The sequence below is a fragment of the Mastomys coucha genome, unplaced genomic scaffold, assembly GCF_008632895.1.
Source record: "Mastomys coucha isolate ucsf_1 unplaced genomic scaffold, UCSF_Mcou_1 pScaffold23, whole genome shotgun sequence".
NCBI classification, from domain to species: domain Eukaryota; kingdom Metazoa; phylum Chordata; class Mammalia; order Rodentia; family Muridae; genus Mastomys; species Mastomys coucha.
Genome location: NW_022196906.1, coordinates 36,556,123 through 36,562,122, shown reverse-complemented (window position 1 = coordinate 36,562,122; position 6,000 = coordinate 36,556,123). Strand labels below are relative to the sequence as shown.

General features: G+C 46.7%; 1 protein-coding gene across 3 annotated transcripts in view; it reads left to right on the top strand.

The window, feature by feature from the left end:
• The window catches only part of Grik4 (glutamate ionotropic receptor kainate type subunit 4), a 433,126-nt gene that overhangs the window by 340,705 nt on the left and 86,421 nt on the right, over positions 1-6,000 (top strand). The window lies entirely within an intron of this gene.

Here is a 6,000-nt window from a genome sequence, read left to right as displayed (position 1 = left end):
CTCTGGAGCAGGGCTTAGGGTTTCATCAGCCCCTGTAGAAGAAGCTGGGTCCCAATGGTGCTGAGTGCAAAGAGCAGCTGTCTAAATGTGCACAAACTATTAAATGTGCTAGTGTTGTGCATACCTCTGTAGATAGGGGCAACAATGTGAGAAGTCCCTTGGCGTTTAAAAACCAATCCCTTTTTTTGATCTATTTAAAAAAGAACAAAGTGGCCAAAAGACACCCTGAGCACCTATGGGCAGGAGGGAGTGGGCTGTGAGCTACAGGGTCCTCAGGGCTCCCAGAAGCAGTAGGGAATGCAAGTCATCAGGCTGATGATTTTCCAAGTCCCCAACCCTCCAGTAAAGGTCCTGAGGGCTCCTGTTTGACAGTTGAGAAGGAAAGTATTGGGCAGAGTCGGAGAGGGACTTGGCAAAGTTTATGCAGGTTCTGCCAATGCCAGGCACTGTGCTAAGCTGGTTCCCATGGTTACGGTCTTGACCCTTTCTAACCAGATAATGCAGTGGTTAGGAGCATGGGCTCTGGTGATGGAGAAAGCCTGTTTGAATCTTTATTGTGGTGCTTATCGGACTGTGACCGTGGAGACTTTAATTGCCTAACCTTGCTGGCATGCAGGGCTTTAAAAAAATCTTTAAAATGAATATAAAATGGTCTACCCCTTGTAGATTTGCTGAGGATTAAATGAGATAAAGTTTCTGGTGCATTTGTTCAGTTATATTTAATTGAGCATCTATGAGACATGAGGCAATGAGCCAAGCCCTGGGGATAAGAGGGCAGGCTAACCAAGCCACTTTCGTTGTTCCTATAAGGCTTATGCCATAGTACGACAGACAGGCAGGCAGCAATGCCCAGTGGACAGATGTTCAGGAGGCTAACGGAAGAGAAGACAGGCTGTCTGGAAGAATCAGTCTTCAAGCAGAGGCTTAAAGGAAACGGTTGAGAAGTGGGTAAGAGTGAACAAGCATTTTCTATACATCTAGAGGGCGGATGCTTGGTCTTTGCAGACACCCCAGCATTACTGTTGCAACTCTGCCCTTGTGAATGAAAGCCCTCACAGGCTGCACAGAAGTGACTAGGCCAAGCTATATGCCAATAAAACTTTATTTGCAAAATGGTCAAATTAAGCTTACAAGCCATGATTTGCCACCCCCACCCCTGTACTAGCTGAATGACAATTGGAGTCAGAAGGCCATATGTGGCTGAAAGAATTCTAGACCAGGAATGGCACATGCAGAGAGCATAGCAGGGAGTGTCAGAAGGACATGACAATGAGCAGGCATGGAGGGTCCTGTAGGTCCAACATGCTGCAGTATGGCTTCTTGTCTCTGTGTCTGAACCAAAATGGAAAAGAACTATAGGGTTTCTAAGCAGAGGCTTCTGTGACTGAAGGGGAGATTCTGGGAGCATGGGTGGCTACTGCCTTGTAAGGACCAGAATAAAGGCTCACAATGTCTTCCAGACCTCAGATGCAAGAGCATGGGGACTCACAGGGCAGAGCAAGGCAAGGAGCACCAGAAAATGCCTGTAGTCAGGCCCTGGACAATTTACTTACTTATGTTGTCTGAGGGCCACATGGCAGACCAAATCCCAGTGTCTAATGTGCATTCAATGACAGCCATGGCTTCTCAAAGGACAGTGGAGAGCGTTTATCTAAGCCGCAGAGCCCATCCACTATAGCCCTCATAGCCTTCTATCTAAGCCGCAGAGCCCACCCACTGTAGCCCTCATAGCCTTCCATCTAAGCTGCAGAGCCCATCGACCGTAGCCCTCATAGCCTTGCTTGCTCTTCATCTAATATTTCCTTCCACCAGTTCACTACTCCTTCCAGGGGTGTTAAGCCCAGTTCAGCTCTGGGAGGACAGGACCTCAGAATCAGTTGTCCTGCTAGAAGTAAGAAACAGCAGCCCACCATGAGGAAAGGAACACACACCTGGAGCTTTAAATAGATCCCTTTACAATGGCAAAGAAATGCAAGCAAGCCAGCACATTGCAGGAGTCCTAGGACAGCACTAGATCCATATCATGATGTCTGAAGCAGCTTCCTAATGCCTGTGCCACACTTTCAGATGAAACCCACTTAGTTGAGGTGCCAGAAGAACCTGCAGCGCCCTTAAGAAGGAAATAACTATTTTTGAATACATAATTGAGACCTGCAAAATTTGGTGCCTAAAGGAACAAGAAAATTATAAATTTATATTGATCTATATCCCTAGGAGATTTGGGCTAAGTGATACTTACTATGCGTGGGTAATTCCATCCCATGTTAGTTATATTTGCCTAAGTTTTCATGTTTGGCTAAGCATCTCCATCAGAAAATATTTCTTTCAATAGCCTTGGGGTCAGGATTTTAAACGCCCACGTTTGTTCGTTTGTTTGTTTGTTTGTTTGTTTGTTTTGAGTTTGAGATGGAGGTCTCAATAAATAGTCCATGCTGGCCTTGAACTTACAATGTACTCCAGGGTTGCCTTGAACTCTTAATAATTCTCTCCTCAGCGAACTGAGAACTGGGATGTATATAGATTTGTTTGCACTGCTATGATCACAATCAAGCATTCAGTGGGTCTTAACTTAGCGTCATAATTTTTCCACTTATCCATCTCATGACTTGGAAATACTGACTTAGCAGGACTCGGATCTGTTTTCTGATAGGTGAGATGAGATGACTATGCACCTGAGTGCACAGCATGGAGCCTGTTGGCAGAGCATCTGTTACATGGAAAAACCAGCTTGCTTCAGCTGCGGAGAGCCCATTGTACATGTCTTCCTGGCTCTGTGAGCTGTATGGAACATGTTATTGACTGGAAATGTTTACACCACAGAAGTTGGTAGAATCTAGGAGTTGGGGCCTCTTATACTAGAAGCACCAGTTTTGAAATGCGTCCTGAGTGGCATGGGTGTGCCTCTCTCCTGCCTCCCACTCTATGGCTTTGAGTCTCAGTGCCCTAGTTAGTCCCAGCATCCTGCTCATCACTCAGTCGTTCTTTGTGCTCTGCAACAATCTAGCCAAGAGTCAGAGCAGCTTGCAGGATTGTTGGTCCTATCCCAGACTTCCTCACTAAGTTTCTTGTGGTGGCACTGCTGGTCTGAGAACTGAAGTCTTTGGCATGTGCCTAATCCATCTTATAAGCTAAAATCGAACTGCGGAGCACTTTGAGAACACAGAAGAGAGTGTATCTTTTGGCCCTAACAATGGCACTCTAATGGATGTTGACTAACACAGTTCTTGAACTAATCTTAAAATCCCTTTGAGGCAGCAAGTGCTATTTTAATCCCCATCTTACAGATGGGAAAAGAGACTCTGAGGCATTAGTAACTTACATGAGGTCACACCATTCAAAAGCAGAGAAGCTAGGGTAAAAGGAAGTCCTCCGACATGGGGGCCTCTTACTGGAGGGTGAAGATGGTGTTGTATGCTCAAGGACCAGATGGGACTGAAATCCAGCATTATCTCTGCATGCTCAGCTGTGCACAGGCTGGACCACATCAGCACAGGTGGTGGAGGTCTTCTTCCTTGAGTTAAGATGCCATAAAATAGGGGCTAGCTGTGGCCCTACCCGGATGCGTGCCTTTCCCTCCCTCCCTTCACTGTAGCCCTGGGGCCTCTAAAATGATTGAAAAACAGAGCAAGCAAACAAGAGGCAGAGGTGTAATCTGAAGTGAACTGAAGCCTGTGTGGGGGCAAACCAGCTGGGTCTGCCAAAAGACTTGGGCGGGGGAGTGTCATGGAGGTGGAGCAAGGGGATTTGGCTGTAGTTAGAGGCAAAAATCTTGTGTTGGGAAAGTAACATCTCCTGCCTACCCCTGCACATGTGTGGCATGCATGGTGCCCAGTAGGTGGGGCAATTAGCCTGTATCCCAGGGCACCTGGCTCTACCAGCTTTCCTCTTCCCACTGTCTTTCTGCAATTAGATCGCTCCAGCTAATAGCTGCCAACGCCACTTTGTTGGAGCTGCTGGGTCTATTAATTTCTGGAGGCTAACATGAGAGTGGGTGGGAGACTCCTTTCTTTACTGGAGCTCAGGGCTAATTAGCCTATTTGCCAGGTCCCCAGGGGTGAAGTCTTGGAGGGTCCATTGCTGAGGCTGTCATATCCGGCTGTGGAAAAATCTTTTCCACCCATGGCTGTTGTAGGAACCTGGTTTGTTGCTTGAGTGTGACTTAGGAGCTGGGGCTGCCTTGAGCAGGTGGCTTCGCTGGTGTGAAGTGGAAGTCCAGGGTGACAACAGGGTGCTAAGAAGCTCAGTCCTCTCTCAAATGTCCGAATGCTGGCACCTAGCTTAGTTGTTTTATGTTCCTCTTGCTCAGGTAAAGTTCTTCCCAGCCTAGCCGACCACTGAGAACCAATTATCCACTTTTGAAAGACAGGAAAACAGCCCCTAGGAGGAGAGAGGTTCCTATGGGATTCATGAAATATTGAGACCAGGAGAAGAAAGTTCTGCTCCTGAGGTTTATACTGGGTGTCTAAGAGACTCTTGAGGCTGCTTGCTGCTTAGTCTGATTTACTCAAATAAAACACACACACACACACACACACACACACACACACACGTGTCCTCACTAAAAGATATCTACAGAGTTGGGATCTGGCTCTAGATTCGAACCTGTGCCACAACTACCAGCTGCGGCCTTAGGAGAGGAACCATTAAGCCTATCTGAGCATGTTTCTTCATTAAACAGAAACTTAACACCTCCAAACTATGATGGGGGACTTCAAAGAGGTGACAGAATGGTGTATATAACACAACAGGTGTTCTGTAATTATTACCTATGCCCCTCTATTTGGAAATCTCATAACATGATCATCATCTTCTTACCCTTGTCCCTGTAGAGAGAAGAGGGGCCAGGGAATCAGACAATGATGTCTCCTGATGTGTCCCTTTGAGAGACAGTAGGAGCTCCAGAAGTCCCAGGGGAGCTCATCTGTGTTATGCCCATGCTTGGGCAGCAAGAATAAAGTGCTGATAGGAGACAGTGGCTTTCTCTGCTTCTACTGCCAGGAGCAAGGTTCTGGGGTCTGAGCATGCAGAATGTTGATGGGAGAGACCCACCAGGAAGTAAATACACAGCTAAAAGGCTCAGAAAGCAGAGCTCTGTAGCTTCCATGGGAAGAATCAGCTGGGGTTTAGAAGCATAGGGCTCAGGATTCAGGCTTCTCTCAGCTGATGGGCTGTGGGTTCTCAGAGAAGCTGGGTAGGATCTTTTATTGTATATAAAACAAAGCACGTAGGGTCCATAGAACCACTGCAGAGGTGAAGAAAGCTGTCCCTCTTTTTGGGTGGCATCCTTCCAGGGTTATGGAGAGGATCTTTTGCTTTATCTACCCTTTGACACTAGTAAGGCACACTGCCATGACCCCTGGGTTCATGCATGATCCTGGAAGGACATAAGAGTTCTAAGCCGGTGGTCCAAGGTGGTCCTGAGTTGTGCCTTCCCTGTGCATGCTCCACCTTCTCCAAAACATAAAAGCAGGTTGCTGGCTTCTCCTTACTGTGCCTCTCAGCCCTCTTGCTCCATGGAGTAAGGATGAGAGCAATGGGGAGGATTGGAAAGGCAAACTCAGAGCCTATCTCCAGGGAAGAGCAACAGGAGCAACTGCAGGGCGTGTGGGCGTTTTCCAGGGAAGCTGGTGCTGGTGCTTAGGAGAGTGGGCCATGTGCATCTCTGGGTATGCAGGCAGCCATCAGCTATCTTTCACGGATGCAAACCCCAACTACTTAGCAACAGAAGTGACTTGTCTGGAGTCTAGCCACCAGAATTATATGGGATCAAATATATGTGTATTGTATATGGATGCATTATTCATAGACTTTTATATCTTTGTATTATGTATTGTTTGTTTATAATATATTTCTGTAATCTAAGGTCTATTACAAACAGTGTTCTGTTCCATCAGACCCTCTAGAGATTGTCAGGGTGATGGAATAGTCCATAGTAATATAAATATATACTCAAAAATTGGTTAAGAGAGCATGATAGTTCATGTCAGCACTTACAGAGTC